This window comes from Eufriesea mexicana, unplaced genomic scaffold (assembly GCF_001483705.2).
Source record: "Eufriesea mexicana isolate 0111107269 unplaced genomic scaffold, ASM148370v2 scaffold1028, whole genome shotgun sequence".
Taxonomy (NCBI): Eukaryota; Metazoa; Arthropoda; class Insecta; order Hymenoptera; family Apidae; genus Eufriesea; species Eufriesea mexicana.
In genome coordinates this window covers 236221-261361 of record NW_016909166.1, presented here as the reverse complement: position 1 = coordinate 261361, position 25141 = coordinate 236221, and the positions used below count along the sequence as shown (strand labels likewise).

The window sequence follows — 25141 nt, the reverse complement described above, 5'->3', positions numbered from 1 at the left end:
TTTTTTTTTTTTTTTTTTTTTTTTTTTTTCATTTTGAGAAACGAATGTACGGAAAACTCCGTTGGTGTACACGTCGGGTGAAATACGTGAAAGCGGACTGACATGTGGGATAGCTCGTCGCACGGTTTTACCGTGTGCGGTAATATCTACAACCGCGAACCTGTCGATAGGTCTCCGTTTTCTCAATGCGTGTCGCCCGTCTATATATACTCTTGGTTGAAGGTCCGAATCAACGGATTGTGGTACAAGGCTTCTTACAAGCAGTGGTACATTCTTTTACTCGAAGACAATGAGTTTTCGTAATCCGAAGAAAAAGTTGCTATAGTAATGATGCTATAGTAATTTTGAGAATCTTACGTAATTATGTTTTGAAAAAATATTTCCATCGGGTGCATATGAAGAGAATTAATAATGATTTTAGAATATTCGAAAATTGAATATCTCGTTTACAGTACGTCTTTCGATTCCTAGGAACTTTTCCATTGTAACTAGGTTAACCTAATTACTACGATTCTTCGAAACGTTTCTTTCGGATAACTACTAGTTCGTTTTATTATGTTTGGTTGATCATTAACATAGGAAATTTCAGAATTAGCGATAAATTTCTAGCAAGTAACGAAGCTTCATCGAAATTAACGATTCTCGTGGTAAGTGATTTAAATTTCCCGCTTAAATTTTTATCGCGAACTTTATAAACGTTTATATTCATAACGACACATCGTGACTGTAAAAGCTCTTCCTGCGTTAAACAAAATCGATAATATCACCTATTCGAATACCTGAAAATAATTTCCTAACACAAATGAACCACTCTCGCGAGCTGTCCACGGAATCCAACGCAGTCGCGAGAATTTCTGAAATTATGACTGAAAATATAAGACCAAATACGAATTATCAGAACCCCCCAACTCGACCAATTAAACAATCCTCTTTCAAACGAAGTCCACCTTGCGTTAAAACGAAATCTTTCGCTAGAACGAACAACACCTAACCACGTCGTTCTCCCCATGCACGCCAGCGACTTTCGTGTATTTATTTTCAAAAAGAAAAGAAAAAAGAAATCTAAATCAAGATATTTCTACCGACATTGATCATCCTCGTGGTTCCTTATCGAAATAATCGCGATAGCTGAACCGTGAACACATTGTCCTCGACTGATCCGCGAAATCCAGTGAGGGCTGATCCGTGTGTTGCACGCAAGCGTATCATTGCCGGTGCATCAGTCACGGAGCACGCCATTTCCTTAATTTCGCAGCGCAATTTTATAGACACACTCGAAACGTGACCGGTATCTTTCATTGATATCTACGTCTAGCCTCATCATCCTCCACATCCACACCCTATGATGTTCCGTCTCCGATCAACTTAGCTCGCCGATCTTCCTATCTGATCTACCTGCCCCGTTCCCCGAGTGTATTATCAGCGAGAACGAACGCGATTTCTCCACGTTTGTATCATCGAATGCGGCCATTGTTCGCGATAGAACAGAGTTAGGTAGATCCGCGGATAAGTGGTGAGAGGATGGAGAAAGACAGGGTGCGCCGGCGTGCAAATGGAACGCAGGCCGATGTTGCAGATCGGAGTGGTGGGCAAGCATCGGTGGTGGCACGCATGCTCGTTACAGAACCGCAAATTCGTTTAAACGGGGCGAGTCATTAAGTTCCGTACGGTAACAACCAATCAGGTTTCGACATCGGATTTTTGCTCGGAACGTGTACCCGCGGTATGAAAGGGGCGAGAGAGTGAGAGAGACAGAGGGATAAAAGACAGAAAGAGAGGGGGGAAGAGAGGAAAAAAGGGAAAAAGAGAAAATAAAGGGCGGAGGTTCGGGGAAATGAAGGAGGGACACGGTGTCCCCCGCATGAAAGGAAGAAGGGGAAAGCAGCGGCGGGGGGCGAAAAAAAGGACGTAAGAATGAAACAGCATATCGAAGAGACAGCCCTTGGTGTTCTTATTTGAAAATTAATTTGCCGAGAGATGGAACGACCAGTTTTTCAGCGGACGTTTTGTTGCATCGCGTCGTGCAACTGAGACATCCGCCGATTTCTTGATTGCGCGTGTGCATCTCCTTTGCCCGGAGGAGAGAGTCCACGACGCGCTCCCGCGCTAAGTGTAAGACAGTTGCCTCGTACGAGGTCTGCCATTTTGCGTAATATAACACGTGTATGATCTTTATATTTAATAGCACACCCGGCGAGAACAAGGAGCCCCGGCCTCAGCCTAAACTGAACCAGTTCCGAGGGGACCTGGCTCGGAACTCGCTCGATTCGGGAGGAACGGTGGGCTCGTGTATACCTAGCTGAACGAAGGAACCAGAGGAATCGCGCGATCCAACTTAATGTCGAGGTACGTCCGATAATATCGTCAGATCCGTTGAGCGGGTTCGGTTCTCTATACGGCTTCAACCTCTCGTCACAGGTGAAGCGCACGACTAGCGCACGAATTGGCCGAATGAAGATGTCCACCTCCGAGGCATTTGTGCTCGGAAATGAAACCTCGACGGAACTACACACGTGTTTGCGGTTGGATCGCACGAGCATGCACGCACGCAGCTGAATAACTCCGCGGCATTCAATGGGATTCCTTCTCGACCGACGCCTCTCTCAGCGAAAGCTCGCACACTGCTCTCGAGTACAGTACTTTTTGCGGCCGTCTTAACGCGCTCGTTTGCACGCATGTGTTGTCACCGTTCGCTACGAATCTTCCAGAGGTCCCTTCCACCCTTTCGTCCCGTTCGATTGTCCGCATATACGACACTCGAGTACTCGCATGAACCGACTGGACGCGCGACATGCGCGCAGGGTATCAGCGCAGAGGCTAGCCTGACAGTGTACATTCCGCATATACGACACTCGAGTACTCGCATGAACCGACTGGACGCGCGACATGCGCGCAGGGTACCAGCGCAGAGGCTAGCCTGACAGTGTACAGGGGGGCTTGCTCGTCGACTCGCGACGTGACACGGTTTTTACAAATTTGTCGCGTGAAACGAGGCTAAGGTAAGCGGCGAGCAGGCGAGAGATGACACGCGGCGGTTCCTTGGAATCGCGTTTGACTACGTGTATCAAGGGGAAAGAACCGTGATCGTCGACGCTTATCATCCTCCGCGGACAGAAGGAAAGCACGTTTCACGGGAAGGAGCGAAACCACGAGCAGAACTGAGCACGACTAAGGCTTTGAAAGTGCCTCTCGGACAGAGGAGCCGAGGGGCGGTCATGCATGCGTGGTTTACAGCACACGACGACACTCGATCATCGAGAAGACCGTCGAGCGATCTCGTTCATGGGCGACTGAGCTCTAGCAACCGGTCGGCGACGGTCGTCTCTGGTAATCGTACCAACGAGCCCTACCGTGCGTCCCTCGTTTCGTATTTTAACAACGCGTTGCGTTCTGCTACTCTGGACCGAGAGTGCCCAGAGATTGAACCAAATAGAGAGAGAGAGAAAGGAAGTAGAGGGAGAAAGATAATGGAGCACGAGAGGAAGGTATTTAACGAAAAGAACAATTTGGAAGATAAAAATGAGAGGAAACCGCAAGGAAGAGAAAACGAAGAAAGGAGAGAAAGAGACGAGGAGTGAGCGAAGGTGGCAGATTCGATCAACGAACCGAAGGACGTGCAAGGACGAGGGATGCCCGAGGTATACGTTGTCCATGAACCCCGGCATCCCACGATCCACTCGCAAAAACCTTCATGATTTTCTTGTTCTCCCGGTCAGCGTAGGAAAAAAACAAGCGTAACGCGAAGAAGTCTGCGGAACACAACGCACCCTCTCTCTCTCCTCCTCTCTCTCCTCTCTTTTCTCTCTTTCTCCCGATTTGTTTGCGGCTGGATCCCTTTTGTGTTCAGAACACGAGCTCGAATCGCAACGCTGTTGTCCGAACAAGGGAGGACCTTGGAGCATCGATTCCCTTCGTCGATCGTCCGTGAACGACACGCATTCTCTCTTCTCTCTCTCTCTCTCTCGATCGCCTATAGCGCCCCAATATCGTATCCTTGCTCTCGTTTGCAAACGGCAAGAAAATTTAGTCGTCCAAAGAGACACTCGTCCTGTTTCTCGTCGTTTCGTTGTCATTGTCGTGGTCGTCGTCCCGATTCCGTCCTACGATCGAACCCCGTTCGTGAATCGAATAGCTCGGGAACTCGTGTCGAATGTGGACAAGTGATCGGCGCGAGAGAACCGGGCAACGTGGCCGTAGACGGTATTCGAAAAGTATAACGTTCCGGGTTAATTGCGAATTTCGTCGTTTCGTGGTACTCGAGGGGCGATCCGAGTGTTCAAGGAACGATGATCAAGATGGAACAGAGAACACTCCGTGGAGAAACTTCTCCCTCGCCGCTTCCCTTCTTCGACCAGAGCCAGGCCACTTCCTCCTCGCCTTCCTTTTCGTCTCTTTTTCATGTCTTCGCTATAGTCATTTCTCTTTGGATTCGACCTGTTCTTCCAGACGCTTTACTTCACTGACTGGTTGGTAATCGATCTGAAATCAGAAAAAAAGGTTCACCTGCGGTTAGCGATGTGTTACATTTCAGCGCACCGACCGAGTCGAGATCCGCCAAAGTGGAGGAACACTTTGAGATCGCCTTCGGTCGAATACGCTGGACCCGAGATTTGTGTATAATAACGTGGTTATTATCTCTATCTACGTGATCAAGTAAGGTTGGTAACATGAGTAGTTATATTGTTGTAATCGGAGCGTAATAAGTATGGTACGTAAGAGTAGTATATGACAGTGTATGGTAATTTATTAGCGCCTGATTATAGGAAGTATTTTTCGCGTACTTTTTGCGATACCTCGTGTTCCCTGTGTGCGTTTGTATCGCGAAGGTGAAGTTCGATTAGGTTTATTTACCTTGCCTCGTTATACTTATAACCATTGTGGAACTAGGTAACCGGTTAGAAATAACACCGGCGTCGAAATCAGGCGTTAAGTGCTGGCTGAGGTACAACTGTACTTCGACACTCCTCTTCTAATTTTTATTACACACGGTAAATTATAGCAAATTGGACAAAAGAATATAACACGATATATTACGCTATACTGAATTTACCGTCTGCACTTCATCCAAGGAACTATATTTACGTCCGCGGAACACCTGCGGTACTCTATTCGATACAACGAAGACTGGTATACGGAAAATTATTCTTCCCGTTTGTTGTGAATCTTCTTTTCCAATATAATTATCGGTATTTTTCATTTTTCCAGAATCGAAGACGAGAGCAAAACGAAAGGAAAGAAACAAGAGAGAAAAAGCAGGTTAGAAACGTATGTAAGTGGCTGGGCGAAAACGCGGCCATTAAACGTCGGTATGTGGCCAAAAACGAGCGGTAATGGCGCCGCCAACCGAGGAAAAGGTAACACAGAGAGGCGCAAGCAAGGGCCGCGGACCACTCTACCCGAAGCAGCTACAGGAAACGAATTCGAAGTTAACTTAACGACCACAGCGCCGCCGTCTTATCCAGCGGATATTAAATCCACCGGCGAGACATTTCTCATGCGAAAACTTTCCACCGACAGAGGGCGGAAACTTACCGCGAAGCATGACTTTAAGGACGCGACTGGTCGAGCACACCGAGCCAGAGGAGAGAAGGACGACGACGTGGTTTAGGACAGGAGTGAGAACGAGATAGGGTACGGGACGGTAGAGACAGGGGCAAGGGGAGTAAGAGAGAGAGAGAGAGAGAGAGAGAGAGAGAGAGAGAGAGACAAAGGAGTCGCGTTGCAACGACAACGAAAGGGACGCGCGAGCGTCCCGATGACGACGTGGAAAAGGAAGAGTGAAAGAGGAAGGGGAAGGAAAGAGCGACGAAAGAGGAACACGAGGAGAAAGAGAAGAAAGGCAAGGGGGCTATATTATGCTCGCTAAAGCAATGTTACCAACTCGAGAACTGGCGAACTAGCCGACAGTAAAATCCATTTTATGTCTCCCTCGTAAAGCCAGTCAAATGAAACCCGGACTTAGTTTTCATACGTGCACCCACCCGCCATTCACCAGGCCAGACCAAACCCGGTTTCCTGCTCCGCCGCCGCTGCGGAGGGTCGTGGCTGACTTTTTCGGAAGTCTAGACACGCTGGTTCCTCTTCAGGGAGCATCCCATCTTTTCGGACCGTTCCATTTCTGCACGATCGGTCGTTCGCTTCGTTTAGTTTCATACGATACACGAATATACGAGCTTCCATATGTCCGTGAGAAGTGGAGGTGATTGGACTTGGTCTAGTTAGGTCTAGGGAATTCGTAGATGTCGCGTGGTACGTAGGGTTCGTAGGGTCTGTGCAATGCTCGTCCGCTTCGTTTTGTTTCATACGATACACGAATATACGAACTTCCATATGTCCGTGAGAAGTGGTGGTGGTTGGACTTGGGGTCTAGTTAAGTCTAGGGAATTCGTAGATGTCGCCTGGTACGTAGGGTTCGTAGGATTTATGCTATGCTCGTCCGATACTGACAAATGACAATTTAGTGCAGAGGATAGCCATCTCCACATTACTGTAGCCATTGGATTACTCTATTCGCTGATCGTCTAAGTTCTACAGCAATTTTAGAATGATTAGTGGATAGATTAAATATCGCTAGAGATATTGACAACTGACAATGCAGTACTGAGTACAGCCATCAACACAGTACTGTAACCGTCGTATTAATCTGTTCACTGATGATTTGAATTCCATAGCAATTCTAGAATGATCAAAGGATAAATCAATTATAGCTGGAGACATTAACAATTGACAATACAGTACTGAGTATAGCCATCAACACAATTCTACAGCCATTGTATTAACCTATTCTCTGATCATCTATATTATATTGCAATTCTAGAATTATGCATGCATAGATCAATTATCGTTTCGTTTCATCCGATATACGAATATACGAGCTTCCATATGTCCGTGAGAAGTGGTGGTGGTTGGACTTGGGGTCTAGTTAGGTCTAGGGAATTCGTAGATGTCGCCTGGTACATAGGGTTCGTAGGGTTTGTGCTATGCGACGTGTTCGTGTTTCGTGGTTAGAGAGGTGTTTGGGTTAGTTGATGGGTTGATTAATCGTCGTGTTACGAGTAGGTTGGGGTTACCACTGTTGTTTCTAAGGTTAAGCGTTGGTCTGACCCTCGATTAGTATGTTTGGGACATGCATGAACTACGAGGTAAAATCGAGACTGCAAAATTAGGTTTTAATTAGGTTGATTTGTTGGGATATGCAGGTTGATGCAACAGAAAGTGATATTATGTGTTTAATATGTAAAATACACTCTATACTTTCTCTTTTACGTTCACTCCTTTGGAGATGGAGGACGAACCCACTAGTCTAGGAGTCTAAGAATGTGCTTACGATTAATGCAATTGCTTGTTGATTTTGTTTCGAGTAAAACATGTACAAATTGGAAAGACTAACGATTCAATAGCTTTTTATCCTTATACCTTAATTATTAATTAAATTAATATACCTTAATTTACCCAAAATTATTAGCTCACCGCGATATGAGTCGAAAATGGCAATACAATTGACCAATTCGTTCAAAAATCTATACAAATCGAAGTGACTTTGGCAATTCAATTGGTTTTGAGCGGTGAAATTTTGTAAATTAACGCGAAATTTGTGGTTCGTGTGTGAAACAATCATACTAGTCGAGGATTAGGGTAGCATGCGAAGGTTTCAAGTAGGTTTTCTGCATTTCTCGGTTCTTCGATTCTTTGTCCTTTATGTCTGCTTTATGTCTGCTCAGAGAAATTTCGAATTTTTCATAAAGAAATTTTGTAATTTCTCTGATTAAAAGAATTTCCTGATGATTTCCTGATTAAAAGAATTGAATGTTTAAATTCTGACTAGCTTTGGAATTTAAAAAAGCTGAAACTAGCAGATTTAGGTATATTTATTATACATGCATCGTATTTTTTAGCTCTGACATAATCATTTTATCTCATACTAGATTTCACTGGGATTTAAAATCGACGTTGATGAATTTCGCGAATGCTGTTCGATCTCCGAGTTGCAATCCAAAGATTCTTTCCATGTGAAACAGAAAAGGCAGAAAGAATTGGAGTTTCTCTAACGAAACACAGATTTACAAATTAAAATCGATCGATGGAATATTAAGAGCCAGTTAATTTTCTCGTTTCTATATCTTCCTCGTATTTATTAATTTCTAAACAGTTCTTCAATAATTTATAGGAAAGCTGTCGTCAAATTTTAATTGAACAAAATAACCAGCATTCTAGGTAGCATTAACTCCGATTTCCATGTAAAGGCTTGCATAAAAAGAAACGAGTAAGTCAAATAATTTTCCGCTTCGACGGCATTTATCATGTGCAACTGAACTAATTACTCGCTTCCACTGTTTTCTAGACATAATTAATATCGAGGCTTCCGTTTTCCATGAAACGTTTTAATTGACTACGAAACATTTCTTAAAACAGATTTGCATCGATAAATCGCTATATTTTTTGCTTTTTCATATTTCATAAAAACACACAATTATCCCATCTGCAAACGCTGTAGTCTATGGAACGATATAACCAAGAACGAACGTGAGAACCAATAATAGTAAATACAGTGTAATGCATATGCATAAAAAGGTCGAGAAGATAAAAAGATGAAAGAACATATCGAGATAACGAGATGAATATTCCATGACCCAGCAATACTAAATAAAATACAAAAGTACTGCGATTTATAACTAAAAACAGAATTAACCCCTTGCACTTGTGAGGCACCCTTCAGCCGCCATTTAATAAAATTTCGAAGATCGATATTAATTAATACGTTAAATTGAAGATAACGTAACAGTGTGTGAAATTAAATAACTTTGAACTCCTACTCTTCTTCAGCCAAAAAATCGTCGAGTGCAAAGGGTTAATAATTAAAGATAAAAATTATTTTCCATTTTTCCATTAAAAACCAACGTACGATATACATTAGCCGGAAAATTAAAAAAGAATTTATCGACGAGTGGTTACTTTTATTACAACTGGTTAACCATTGAAGTAAGAATAAAATATCACGTGACACGTCAGCGCGAACAATATTTTTCCATTCACCTCGTTTTGCAGCAGGTTACCATAGACAAAACATTGCAATACGACCTTCCACTCCCTCCATTGCTAATGCCCAACGCGATCATCGCTACAATCCATTACCACAGTCACTCCACGATACATTTAATCTCCACCTCCAATTTACTTTCACCGACGACCAATTACGCGTCGCGCCTATCCCACGCGCTCATCGCCGCGTGAAATCTCATTCCCCCCACTGTAACTATCGATACAGCTAAATTAGACGCGCCACGTTCACGCGATAGCGGACGGTACTCGCGGTTGTATCCCAGGCATCCGCGAAAATATCCCCCGTCGATGGAAGAGACTAAAGTCAGAAAATCCTAGGGAAGCGAAACCTCGTCCGGCACTAAAACCTGGCCGCGTCGTAAAACGAGTCTCGTGGACGTATACGTACGCCTGGAAAAGCATCGCGGCGATAAAGACCGGCCCAGTGGTATCCCGGCCGCGTTAGACGCTCGTAGGACTTTCGTAGACGTTCGGCTCGCCCCCACCACCGCTCCTTAATCGGTCCCGTTCGTGCTCCGGTGGAGGGGCCAGTTGTGTCCAGCGCGTCCTTAAGACTGATCCGTGATCGCGCATAAAGGACGCCGAAAATGAATACGTGAACCGAGGCAAGCATTAACCGCCGTCTCCCGGTTTAACAATCCCGCGGTCCTTCCAGGAAGCTTCCGAGTCCAGAAAATCGCACGGCTTTCTCGGGAACCGGACCGACCGTTGCACGCCTCGTAAAAAACTCGAATTTGACGTATGGGGTACTGTTATCCGCCGGACCTGTTTCACGTTTTTTGGTCGAGTTTTATGGGCGGGAATGAAGTATTTATTCGACGATGGATAGTATTAATGGATAGAGGGGGTTGAGCGGGGTAATAATATTCTTGATTGGGTTTATGTATATGTATATATATATGCAACGCCGAGACCACGTTTATCCCCACATTTGGGGATGTCTAGTAATATTTCTGGTACTTTTCTTTTTGGGGGTGCGCGAATTGTTTTTCGTACTTAGATACAGAATATTGAATATTGAAATTTATTAGCAATTTATATGAAATCCCTTAACCCTTTGCACTCGACGATTTTGTCATTAGAGGAAAATAGTAATTCAAAGACTTCCTGCCATACAGTCGAGGATATCTTTAAAGCGATAAATAAGAAATCGTATGTAAATTAAAATGTAGAATTATTTTATTTCGTTTCACGTGTCATTGGGTAATTTTAAATTTAATATATTAATTAACATCGATCTTTAGGATCTGTTTAAATGGCGATCGAGCGTCGCCTCTCCAGTGCAAAGGGTTAATTGAAATTTTCTTAATTTTCATAGAGGAATTATTTTGAAAAGAATAAACTGAGTCCGTAATTATTCTAAAATTAATAAATACATTAAAAATTATACCGATGACAATTTTGATAGAACTTACTGGACTTATTGAACGAGTATAATCACATTTTATCGAGGAACAAGTAAAAGTCTGTGAGGTTCACAGTAGGATTAGCTAAATGCAGTCGCGTTTTCTATTTGAATCAACGTAGAATTTCCCAGGGGGGTGAGTAAACGATCGGACGAAGGGGTGCACGAGTGGAACGAGGAAAGGAAAAGAGAATAAACGGAAGAACGTAGAACGACAGGGGGAAAAGAAGGGTAGGTTAATGGAGACTCGTAACGAGACTCGTAACGCTTACGCAAGACGACCCCATCAAATGTTACACATATTTAACCCATCGACATAGCTTAAAATATTATTTCCACTCGTAAAACGAACCACCCGAACGATCGACTGTTATTCTGCCACCGTTTTCCTATCAACCGAGAGGGTTTTATCGCGTTACTCCACTGGATCGTCTAACAATAAGTCACATGTACCCTCTGTTTATAATTACAATTTATCAAATAATATTTTTTTGAATATAATTATCGTGTAATTATTTTTGTACCAAAAAATAACGTCGATATTTTTAGTAGAGAATGATACCCGTTTTGCTAGAAACAGAAATGAATTATTAAATAATATGTTGACCATTCTGATCTACAATAAATGATTTTAATTAGTACGTGATTAGAAATATTGTTTTGTACTAAAAAAGAAAAATAAAGACATACAATCTGATGAAAAAATCCGATACCAATTACTTGGCCAATTTAATATAATTATAAATCTTATTTTATACGTATTCTGTACGTGTATTGCGTATTATGTAATACATTATGTAATACAATTACATAAAATTCTTAGGAATTATTATTTACGTTGTTATTTCCCACTATAAAGAATTCATGTATTCGATGTTACAATAAAAATTCTACCAATTAAACTCTCTACCTCTTTTCTCATCTTCAGCAATCCTCTTTCCCAAAATAATTCCTTTAAATTTAAATAATTTTCAATACCACTCCATAACTTGGAACCTAAACCTAGGATCTAGATATATCAGAATATAGGATTTAGAAATTAACACAGGACCTACAGAAACTCCGCTTCAGTAACGTGACAGAAACTTCATTTCATCAAGACTACATTTCTTCCTATTCAACCCTCAAGAATTTCGCATCAGAATGTGCACACCCCCAGTTTTCCAAAATGTATAACCTCTCCTGAATTCCAAAAGGCTCCCAGGTTTCCAATTTTCAAGAAACCCACCTCTAACGCAGACACCAAACCTGGGACCAATGCATCATTGACAATGAACACATGACAATCTGTGTCAATTATCACGTTTCGTACGAGATTAGCAGGTACTCTAACGCTTATGAACCAAGGGGTGCACACATTCGCGGCATACTTCGAGTCCCGTTCCCCTCCACAGACCCGTCCGCGGTTTTACGACTCGTTTTCATGACTTTCCAGTGCAATGAGACACGTGAAACCCTTCTTCCTTTTCATTCGTCCTCTCTTTTCTCTTCTTTACAGCAGCGGAACGCCGTGGATGCCATAGTTGATTTTCTTTTAAGACTTCAGCTTTGCTTTTTTCATTGTTTCCCTCTTTATCCGTTGCCCTCCCCTCTTTCACCTCTTTCCTCCCCGACACGCACCCCTTTCCCCGTACGAACACGTACACGGACGGTCGCCATATTTTTGAAGCAGTTTTATTAAGGCACGCGTTCCACGGAGAAAGACACGGGCAATGGGCTATATAACTTCTTTTTCTTTAACGACGTGTCGTTAGAGGCGTTGCTTAAAAAGAACGACACAGTATTTAATACTAACAAGACAGTGTCGTATTTCTTCGCTGATGAACATAGGAGGAGGACCAGAGGGGAGGGCTAGCTTGGTACCAGTGTGTAAATGTTCCCGTTGATTGATGCTCGCCAACATGTTAAATATCTAGGATTTAGCGAGCGAGGAAAAATGTTAATACTAACAAGACCGTGTCGTATTTCTTCCACCATGAGTCCGGCAGAAGAGCAGGGGCGCGCGAGTGTGGGTATACGTTGGTGGAGGAATTAAAGTCGCCGCTACCGATCTGTAACGTGCACTCAAATATAGTACAGTAGGCCCACGTGTTACATGTTACCCCCATAACGTGTCAATTTTTCCTTTTTGTTCCTTTAAAACCTTCATTTGCCACGTTTATAGCAAAATGCAACGAATTATGTCGACGGAGCTTTACTCTTTTATTAATTAGCGTTATTTCACGTCTAAAAATAAATCGGGAAAGTAAAATTAAAACCTTGATACGAATTCTCTCGATTGCACGTTTATCTTTGGGTTAGGTAACAATGGGAAACGAAAATTCCGCGTTTTATATTTCATCGGGGTCCTCAGGACCTACAGCACGGACTCCGGGGTGCGGTCGATCAAGAATCGATACTCGTTTCGGATGACTTCGAGGAATAGTTTGTGGATCAATTTTTCTATTTTATTAAATTAGATTAGACAGAGAGAATAAAAGGAATTAAACAAACTGATAGAGCTTTTCTGTGCTCTAAATTTTGCAACGAAGTGAAATTAATATTAACTCTTTGCACTAGGGGATTTTTATAGAAAAATAGTAATTCGAGGACTTTCTGTCATAAGGTCGACGATATTTTTAAAACGGCAAATAAGAAATCTTATGTAATTTAACAAATAGAATTATTTTACTTCGATATTTCACGCATCGTTGGGTAATTGCAAATTTGATATATTAATTACCATACATCTTTAAAATCAGATTAAATGGCGACTGAGTGGCACCTCTCAAGTGCAAAGAGTTAATATTGGTATTTGTTTTAGCCTACGTTTATTTTAAATGCAGATAATTTGCGAAAATCATAGATACTGGGATAACTTCATGTTGTGCAGAAAAATTATAACGAAAGTAGTATAGATGAAAATTAATAGGTACAGTAGAATCACTATTGCATTTCTCGAATTAATATATTCCTTCTTTTAATCAACAATTAACCCTTTGCACTCCACGATTTTTAGCTAAAGAAGAGCAGGAGTTCAAATATTTTCTGCTATAAGTATATAAATATATATAAATAATTAATACGTAGAATTATTTAATTTCGGTACCTCGCACACCGTTATATTATTTTAAATCTGACGTATTAATTAATATCGATCTTCGAAATTTTATCAAATGGCGGCTGAAAGATGCCTCACAAGTGCAAGGGGGGAATTCTGCTTTTAGTTATAAATCGCAGTATTTTTGTAAATAAGAATTCGTATAATAATTAACAGACAGAATTATTTGATTTCGATACCTCGTACACGGTTACATTATATCTTAAATTTGACATATTAATGAGTATCGACCTTTGAAATTTTATCAAATGGCGACTGAACGGCCCCCCTCGAGTGCCAATTAATGCGACGTTAACCCTTTATATTCCTAATTTCTTTTACTTTCTTTTCTATCATTTCCTGTTATTTAAGTGTTTTATTTTCGACGTAGTGCAAGAGATGGTTGACAGGATTCCATTTAGAAAAATTGTCGTTATTAATTATGTCAGTAATAGCATTGGAATTTTACATAGATCTGATATTAGTGAAACTTTGAATTATCTGAAAATAAAATTAGAGTTTAGTCACAATCGACACAGGAGTTCAAAGAGCCAACGTTTTTAATATCTAACGTAGTGTCTTTTAATCATCAGTATCAAATGATTAGCATTCTCACGAGTGCTGAGATACTAGGTGGAAATAACGAAGAGTTAATTGGGGCGGTAATTAATGTTCTGATAAGAGACTATTTAAATGATAAATTACGTACTTCGTCGATGTTAATGCTGATATAATAAACAAAGTAGGAAAAAATTTATGGGTTCGGAATTTTCTTAGGTCTTAAATCGTTACATTAATTATTTAAAGCGCTCGAATTAAAATGTTTACGTATAAAACGTGCTCGAATAACGGAGGGTTCGCGTAATCAAGATTCTACTGTATGTATAATTGCGATTTCTGTGTCAATAAAAATTAGTGGCAGCGAGAAGCAGCTGCGTTCGGATTTCAATATCTGGAAGAGATAACGCCAACTAACGGTAACTTAGCATAACTAATAATAACTTAAACGTCGTGAAATACACAACAGAAGGAAGAAAAACATTTTTTCCCCAGTGAAATCGCTCGGTGATGGCCAAACCTGTCTCTCGTGGGGGGGGGCTCGAATTTAATTTATCGAGCAGATGAAATCGTTTCTTTTTTTCCTTTAAAATTGAAATGATATTTATTATAAATTGAAATCGGCGCGAAATTAAAATCAAATTACTGAGTCAGAGTGCCGTTAATTCTGCCAATCCGAGATATGTTCTCCAGGCTGCTCGTTAAAACTACGACATTGTAGATTAGAATTTGTAATTTGTAATAAGCTAGGAACGAAAGTTAAATACAATCACGCACACGCATAAGATATAAGACAGTGATTTATGTAGTAAACCATGAAGGCATGAAATGGTTGAAACGGATGCCAGCGAGATAAGAACGTGACTTGGAAGAAATTATAACTGAATGGTGCATATTACAGATCGGATTACTGAATATATTCGTAGACATTGCGCACTATCCTCCAACCCTCTCGTTCTACATTGCAGACAAAACTGATTAGTACCGATGATCGCGTTTTCGAGGCTAGACAATGCATAACTAGAAGATCGAATTAAGTTAACCATAATTACAAGCGGCGTACAAGATGAAATCGGCTAATCACCATCATTTGTATGCTAAAATCTAATTATAAAATTATAATAATAACAATAATCGCATAATATTATAACATTGCAAATGTATAATATATTATTTAAAACTATAAATATAGCAATAATACGATAATAATGAATATTCTACTGGCACAAATTTAAATAAATTTTAAATAAATATCGAAATATTTAACCCTTTGCACTCGACGATTTTTCTGACTAACAGAGTTCAAAGATTTTCTGTTATAAAACTGACGATATTTTTTTGAGCAGTAAATAAGAAATCAAATATAATTGACACGTAAAATATTTGATTTTGATACTTCGCATACCGTTCCATTGTCTTAATTTTGATATTTTAATTAATATCGATCTTCGAAATTTTGTCAAATGGCAACTGAAGGGTACCTCTCGAGTTAGGGTTAAATAAAAATGACGAATTTTCTTCGAATCCTCAGTTGAGAAATGGTATGAATAATCAAAAAAGAAAATGAATATATACCTAATTAATTTAGTCATTTTATAAAATTATTTCACGTCGTTTTAAATTTGAATTATAATTTTTGGAGAAGAATGAAGCTTACTTTCCAAAGATTTTCAAAAATGTATCGGATATTTTTGTTTCGTCTCGATATCAACCCACTTTTTTTATCTGGATCACATAGAAATTAAAATGTATGTTCTATTCTTCATGATCAAGCTCCTTTCTCCCAGCACCACCCTATAATCATAAAAGGAAACTTGTCGATTTTTCTATCAAACATTCTCCATTCCTTTCTTGAAAAAATCTCTAATTGCATCCTGAAAACCGTGTAAAACATTTAGAATTTCTCGCTAAGCAGTTCCAGGATTCGCAGCTGTTTCAGTTTTGAAAGTTCTCAGCCTCGAGGCATTGTCTCGAATTTATCTCAACAAAGGAACGATTAGTCTTCCTCTTCCACGCGAAGATCCACTGATTCTTTACTTCTTGTGTTAGTTCGAACAACAATCCTGAGACAAAGTGTCGTCTAAATACACTGAATCGGTATTTATTCGTAACTCTATCGAATAATTTTATAATAGACGGTTGGATAAATTCCTCGGATACAGGGAACCGAAGAAAAATAAATTTTACTTGCGTCACGATGCATTCTGATATATATATATATAGAAATAAATATCAGGAAACAAAATAAATTTTGAATAAATCGTACTATTAATATTTCTTAGAATTCGTCGAAAAGAAAATTGGAAAAATAGGAATTGACGTTGGGTGATTCAATGACGAGTCTCATGTTCAAGATACACACTTACAAATACGCGTGCAAAAAAGATTTTTCAAAATGAATCATCACCATATACATCAAGCAAACAGGTCACGTGTACTATTAATATGCATCGCCTATATCATTTCTGCCCTGGTTTAGCTGGTTTTTCTGCAAATCATTACCAATAATTACTATTGCGCGCGAGAAGATATTCGCTACAGAACCACTGGTAATATGTGTACTTGGGTATCAAGGAATGAGTAATTAATATTTCCATAGCGATTAGGGGAAAGCAGTCGAGCATCTCGAAGATTGATCAGCGACTACGGATTTCCTGGCTGCGATCGTGTCTTCTATGATCGAGCGAAGAATCAATCGTAATACAGTATTGTAAATAGTTTAATTTGCGATAGCTTGAATTTTTATATTCCTGTTATCTGATAGAAAGAACGATATATTAATATATTAATAATGATATATTAAAAATTTAATATTCCCATCGATGAGGATTTTTAAAGCTCGAATTTTAAGAAAATTACAATAATCTAGAATGCGTAATTCAAGGGGTACGAATATTCGTCGATTAATTCGTACCAAACACAGATTTTTGTGAAAATCCTGTATAATAATTCACAAAAATGTCGCGGGTTTGGTATTTGAATTGCTCGAATTGTGATCGCGTGATTTACGATCGAACTATGAATCAATCGTGATGTTACATTAAAAAGAAATTTAATTCGTAATACTTTTCTGATATTCGAAATCCAGCCATTTCTGAGTTAACATTGAATATAATCGTAAGAGTATTAAAACTCACGGAAAGATAAGAATCGTTTGAAATCGACGACTGGAGGGATACAAGAAAAGAGAAATGTATTTGAACATAATCGTCGAATTACAATCACGTGTTCTGCAACCGAGCGATATAATCGTAAATGGAATCATAATAATGCACCGAAGACAATTTAATTTGTAACATTTGAAATTTATAAAGCTGCTGTAATTCGCGATTTAGAATTTCTGAAACTGCCGTAGCTCGCCATAAATAGAAATCCATTAATACTTTCGAGATATGGTTTCAAATTAATCGCATACAGTTTCATATACAATATACATTATCATAATTAGATTACACAAAGAAGCTCCATATATTACCCCCATACACGCATCGAATATTCCATTCAACCCACCCAATCTAATTGCCCAATTTACCAAGATAAAAGAACACGATTTTTCTTTTATATGTTAATCCATCCTTTACCGATACAAATCGACGCTAACAAAGCGATTTCACATCCCAAGCAGCTAATTACGAACCAATTTCCCTCATTAGGTCTAATCTTCAACAGACGTTTGAAAACCCTGGCTACATCTTAATCGTTCATTTCCTCGAGTATTATATATTCCCCGATACCGGCCAAAGCGAGAACCACGCGAGAGTTACGCCATCTTAGTTGCTCGAAGAATTTTAATTCGTCCGTATCTCGGTCCCCATTTCCACGTGCGAGTGAACGCGCGAAAAGATTTTGCACGATCTTGCCTAATTACGATCCCGTGGCGCCATCTACGGACACCCCGAATACTAAACAATTTCCGTTTCGCTCGTCTCGGCTCTATTTTTCGGGCCGATCGTTTCGTCGATGCGGGAAGACATCGAAATCGAGGGAGCAGAAAGAATTTCGACAGACTCGTCGTGGGGAACGATCTCCCGGTCGTCGAATTTCAGGGGAAAAGCGGAGAATACGGCGGCCATCTTGGCGGGTTTTAACTTGGGGCCCGGCCCGTAATTACGAAGTCGTAAAAGCTTGATCGATGTCTGCGGGTTAAGATGAAACAGCTAAGCCACGGGAAACGTCGAAAGACGATCGGAGGAAGGTGGATGTACGATGAAAGAGGAATAAAGACACAGGCTGCGGATCATGCATCGCTTCACAGTTCATGTTCCATTCTTCAGGAAAGCGACCTTCTCCCGATTGACCATGGGGTGCCCCATAAAAGTTTGATTTATAACTATGCCGCCTCGCAATCTCCTTACCCGACGCGATATCTCAGACGAGCATTCGCCTGTTCCTCCTCGACCCTGTTTCAAATTTTCTACGAAACGCGACTGCAACGCGAGCAACGCCACGACAAGATGGCGGCGCTTCACTTGCTCGACGCGCTTCTAAGTTTGGGTACTTGCTTTGAGGTTAGGTACTTGCGAGTGTACTCTCGCGATTTAATTGTGACAAATTTTGAATCGAATAAGCATTTGATTTTAATTGCTTTACTATATACCGGGTGGTCCGGAGTGGGAACTATTTTAGGTTAACTCTGTTAGCAGTGGGGTTACGGAAATATGTAGAATTTGAAATGTTAGTGTATAGGTTAATTCTTATTACAATTAACTACCAATTAGTTTACCTCTACTCGTATCAATCAAATTTCGCAGTGAAATTTAAAATGATTAAAATTTGAAGTAAATGTCCTTAGAAATAATTAAATCTTGTATAAAATGCTTACAAAATTTTAAGAAATAGGTAAAATACGATTCCGTCATGAATTTAAACGTAATTTCTTGCAAGCTTCTCGTAATTTCTTTGAAATAGAAGTCGAGTCGTTTATATGTAGCTAATATTGTAGTTTGTACGCACGTGGTATTTTTCAAAAAATTTTGATGAAACAAAGGTACGTGGCATTGATTACGTTGCCAAGGAGACTTATTTCTACATTTCATGCACGTTCAGATATGTTAAGCATGATTTTAGTGGCACGTCGTGCACCATTGTGCAGCATGGCATGAGAAACTCGGGATGAACTATGCTTATCATTGCAACGCAAGGAGTTAAGGAACGAATTGATTCTAGAGATCTGTTTGTAGGTTTAGTTAGCTTCCTAGCTGATCGAAGTTATGTTGTTGAACTGGTTAGAATTACCATGTTGATCTCGATTCCCCGTGGAAATAGATATACAGACTGTGCATGTGAAGCGACTAACCAATTAATTTACAAAAACAGTACTATACTCACTAAACACAACTATACTCAACAGTACTATAAGTAAAACCATATGACATTTGGTTAAAAGAAAATCAAGTTGACTTGATTTTCTGCCATTTACGCGTATTTTTGGTATCTATAGAAAGATATACATTGCAAAATAATGCATGTCAATTATAAAATAATTAATGCGTATAACCTGCGTTTATAGCATGAGTTATACGCTTAATGCTTTCTCACGAGAAAGATCTTCTGTAAAAATCATTTTCTGCAGAAAAATTATATAGATACATACGAATGGGTTATTTTTAAAAAATGTACAAAATTCCGAACGTCATAATTCAATCATACTCGTGTTGGCCAGATCACGCGTGGTCTACTTTCGTCGAATTAACATAAATTTGGAAGGACGCAAGATGTACGATACAACATTTACTTCCAGTATCAGTATTTCATCTCACTTTCTCCATTCAGACAGTGCCGCGATCGACGAATTAACGAAACGTGTTTTTCCTTTTTACCACACAGACGACGGCACTTAAACAACCGAATATCCGTTTAAGTGTTGTACGGATAATTGGGACCATGTTCCTATACAGGGTGGGCCAAATAAAGACTTACAAGCTGTTTTCTCCGAAACCACTGCAGATACGGACTCTAATTTTATTTTATTTTGGACATTAAATGGGACAGGAAGCCGGTCATTTAATATGCAACAAACTGTTTTTCTTTGGCAGCTGCTAGAGGTACAAAAGAGGCCTCTGTCATTATTACATTTTTCCTTTTTCTTTTTTTCCTTTTTTAAAGGGAATGACGTTTTAAAATTCTTTTTACTCCTGTACGTAGTAATTTGAACTTAATAACATTCACTTAAAACACTCCTTTTCATTTTGTATAATTGAAGAATGTTCTTACCATAAGAAATATCGCGAAGGGGTCACCATATGGGAAAATAAATGGTATTTTAGGTCGGAAATAATTACGTCAAGTATTTAAAATGTCACCGAGTTCCGTTTTACTTATTAATTTAATTTACCGACATATTAAACCACAGTCAGAGCTTTTATAATTACTCTGCGTGCAATATTTGCGTCGAATTTATCTCGATAACGTTGTCTAACAAATACGAAAAGATTCAAGAATATTATTCCGAACGTTGGATAAGATAATTTTTAACTGAAATTATCTTTATCTAGACACTTTTTCAATCCCAGTTCTTCGTAAAGAATTCTTCCATCCCAACCTTTATATTAAAATAAACGTTTCGTATAAACTATCCCATTACATCCCATAAAATCTACCATGGCAAAAAGAAATTAAAATTGGATAGAGAAATGCGGCAGAGGCTTCCTACTCCTTCAATTAAAAATGAAAATACGAACAACCAATGTTAATTCCTACAGTGCTTCCTTTTCCTCGCAACCTGTTTCCAACACGAAATAAACAAAGAGAAAAATCGAAACAGGAAAAAAATCTTCTTAAATCCCATAAAAACTAGCAGAGCAAAGAGAAACTGAAGCAATTTATCGAAACACCTGAGCGTCCTATTTCATTCATAAGAAAATAAAAATAGAGAAACTCGGCACCGAATCAAATCATCTCTCAACTTCTCCTGACCCACCCTATACACCATCACCACTGTGTACCTGACCAAGCAATTCAAGTTATTCGTAGCATCCGCGAGTGAACGCCTGAGTACGTTGTAAAAGGATCCAAGAGGCTCACGTCCCTCTACGCCTCGCATTTTATTCCCGTAATTCGGTACAGAGGAAGGGAAGGCTTTATCTAATCACCCCGTGGCCCTCTGGGTAGTTAGCTATTAAAGAAGACGCAAGAATCGCGTGTAATTTCCACTGGAATCAACCGGTCCCAGTAACCGGAGTGCACACGGGCATCTAATCGGGCATCCGCATCGCGAGGGGATTCCCTGGCCGTGGCTGGCTCTAAAAACCGGATAAAAATAAATTGCTGTCATGTCTGGTGTTCCGTGGTGTGCCGATACACCTTCGCCAAAGGGGAGCCTAATTCGGAAACGACGCAGGATTAATCAGCGTGACCCGCAAGCCATGGTCGTACTCACCCTACTTACGTCCACCATCTTCCCACCGCTCGCTAGCGTCTACTACGGTCGACAAAGACTTTCATCCGATGGATGATCTAGGCAGATTTCCAGACGAGGGGAATACTGGCCCGGGAGAGGTCGTAAAGGAGGTCTAAGGAGAAGAAGACACATCCAGGCACGTAGCTAAAATGGAAACGGCCAACGGTGGTTGCGGAGACGGTGGGTGGAAGTTTATCGTCTGCTGGTAAGTGCTTCGCGAATTCTCACTTCTACCCCGTTCGCGTTCCCCATAAGGGGCGGGAAGACCATAAAATCAGCACGAATGCTTCAAATAATACCTATCCAGCGTACAGCTCGAACCGCGGGTCACTTGAGCTGGGGATTCAACTTTCTTCCAAAGGTATTCCCGGCTCTTTTTCTCTTAAATAATACTCGCTATCTGAAAATGGGATAGCATGAGATCTTCTTTCTGGAATTTCGCCACATTTTTGTGGGTAAGATGATTATGTTATATTTGAGAAATTTTCAGAAATTTTGGGGTTCCTGGGATTTTTATTTTCTGAAATTTCGCAACACTTTTGTGGGTAAAATGATTACCTTATTTTTGAGAAATTTTGAGAAATTTTCGGGTTCGTGGGGTTTTTAGAAGTATGTTTGCGTCGTATTGGTTACGTTCTGTATGCAATTATTCACAAGAATTATGCCAATTGCCAACTTTTTCCTCTATTTTTCGGGATACATAGATTAAAATTAAAACCAAGTTTCGTACAAGGTATATGAAAATAATTAGTTGTTTATTGATGCATAAAACAATATCTTACTACTATTTTTAATTTTAATATATGTATCTCGGCATATAAGTAAAAAATATTCAAAATTTTGCTTATCAGTCTCTTGTTTCTTAAATTTTGTCGTGAAGTGTACAAGGTGCTTGTGTGAATAAGCTTAGTATTATATTTTTATTATTATTAACCGTTTACATTTTGCGATATTTCTGATTTTTTCGAACAACGATTTTAACGCACTCTTGCAGAGGTAAGCTTTGAAAATGTCAGACATCTTGTTTGGAAAGAATAAAATCTTCAAAAATTGCGATAAAGAAATATAATCACATTCGTACTTCGATAAAACAGAAAATTTTGCCAAAAATGGCTGCACGCTTTGAATAATACGAAAAACAAAAAATCCGAAGCCAGTTATTTTGGAGAATTCGATAATTCCAACGTTAATCAGTTTGCTCGAACTCGTCGTACAGTCTCGTACTAATGAAAGTACATTTATCACGGTGCTGGATCATGAAAGATGGCATCGAGTAAAATTCTCGTTTCAGCCAGGTAAGATTTATTATCGAGCTATTCGCAAAATAATTCAGTAAAGTGAATAACCTTTTCGCGGAACAGTGGAATCTGTCGCTTTGATCTGCGTTTTACTGCTCCTACCCACATGCTGTTATTATGTATCGCGCTCTCGATCGTTTCTATTCATTTTTAAAAAGCAACCATAAAATTCGCGCCTTAATTCATGGAATATGCTCGATCATATTTCTTGCGCGATATAGTAACGAAACGATGTATCTGTTTCGAATAGCATCGCTTCATTAAGTCTCTTTCGTGTACAATCCTTCATTTAATCGAGCCTGAGATTATCATCGACCTGTTTCGACCGTAGACCATTCGCATTTTTCATTCACTTCGAATCAATTCTACGCATTTCCCTGGTATTTCACCTTAACCCTCTGTTTCGCCATGTGGCTGGAAGTTTTATCGAGTTGGTTAATGGGTAGTACCGGATTTTTACGCTAGATGGCGCTGCTTTGTTCTGCTACACAGCAGCGGCCCTAACCTATTAAGCGTAATCACATGCAAATTGCAATTACGCAACTATCTATCCTGTGTAACAGAAATTTATAAATCACAACGATCGCAGAGTTATTTACCGAACGTGTAATATTTGTTCTGTGTAATATTTTACATCGTTTTATATTAAAAATACCGATATTAACGTTTGATCAATTCGATATACATTGATGCATCTACATTTTTAATATTTACTCGAGCAACAGGGTACTTTTACTATATTTAGGATAATTATTGATCGATAAATCTTAAATTACAATCATTAATTCGGAATAATTAAGAATTACACGAGTAATACTGATAATGCTTCAGTATTTAATAAAATAAAGCATCAATGCATATCAGATATCGTTAATTTTTTGAACAACAAAATTAATTCTCATTATACAGGTAAATTTCACTCTCCATAATACACCTACAGACGATGTTTGTTAATAGCACGCGAGTAAATATTTGAAGGCAATTTTCTCAAGGATGAAAAAACTCATTGAAAAGCATAAAAAGTCGTTTTGCATATCCACTTATTCTTTCACGTATGATCACCTGCCCGTACCAGCAGTTGCAGGACACCCTGTATATTTATCCACACTTATACTCAAGTACATCTGAACGTACTAATCCAGAATTGTATGATACTTCTGAAAACATTCCAGAAGACGCGGTGCTATTTGCACCAGGACTTCATGACGGGCAGCACTCGCCGGCCCGGTAAAAGAGATTAATACGATCCCATCAAATTGAACGTTTTGAGTATCGACACACATCTATCTTTCCTCAAGATCCACGCAAAGCGCCTTGAGCATCGAACACGTTAAACAGACATATCAGACGGGTAACAAGCGAAGAAGAAGAACTGGTATCAGTCCCACTCCGATCTCTGGTATTTCTCAGCTTCCTCGAGCAGCCAGGGGCTGCCTTCAATTTTCCACGTGGTTTCCTTCGAAATCCGACAACGAAGTAAAGAGTCTGGCCTCGAGGAAGCGATCAGCCACTCTCCCTGCGCTCGAATTCCCTCTAGCTTCGCGTTCCCTGTGACACACCACGGGCCCCCATGTCTCTATGCCTCTCTCTCGTACACGTACGTCCACTGAAGAGACGCGAGGAGGCTTGGAGGGGATCGTGGACTAAGTTTCGACGAAAACTTGGCGATCCGCTGATCGCGGGTGGCCATTCCCTTCGTACGGTCGTGGAACTCGATTATCGTCCATGAGAAGATCGGTAGGAGGCGGTGTTCTTTTCATTAACGAGACGCGTATCCTGGGTGGACCCCGGTGACTTTAGCTCGCCAAAGGTAGGCGCTCGACAGACGTCGTATTTCATAGAAGCCCGGCTGTATTTTCGCGCGTATGACTTTAACTGTCGATGCGGACTTCGCTTGTATTTCTTCCCAAGTTTTACTGGCGCTAGGTCGACCGCTCCGAGCCGTAAACGTCAGTCCCCGCTAAAGCCCCGCACGCCTGGCTTGTCAGGTTCCTTCCCGCCCGCCCCCCCCCCCGCCCCTCGCGCCCCTCGCGCGTCACGCCACTGTGCGCCCGGTGTCTGACTCGGGATCCGCAGCAATCGTTGGGCCTTCTTGGCCACAGGCTAAAGGAACAACCTGGGTCCGCTCTCGCAGTTATCGCGGGGGCTGATTTCGTGGCGATCGTCGCGCCGCGGCGCTGTGTGTCGCGCAATTCGGCTCGTCTCCGCTGCTTTATTTCAACCGGTGCGACGAATGCCGACGAATGCCGACGAATGCCGACGGACGCCGACGAATGCCGACGAATGCCGACGAATGCCGACGAATGCCGACGAATGCCGACGAATGCCGACGAATGCCGACG

The 25141-nt window shown here is 40.5% G+C and overlaps 1 protein-coding gene across 2 annotated transcripts in view; it reads right to left on the bottom strand.

Moving 5' to 3' along the window:
• Positions 1-2842: 2842 nt before the first annotated feature.
• The window catches only part of dsx (transcription factor doublesex), a 223217-nt gene continuing 200918 nt past the window's right edge, over positions 2843-25141 (bottom strand). For both annotated transcript variants that reach the window (XM_017900020.1, XM_017900019.1), the window contains exon 6: positions 2843-4479. The gene's annotated coding sequence lies outside the window, so the exon portion shown is untranslated. The remainder of the gene's footprint in view (positions 4480-25141) is intronic.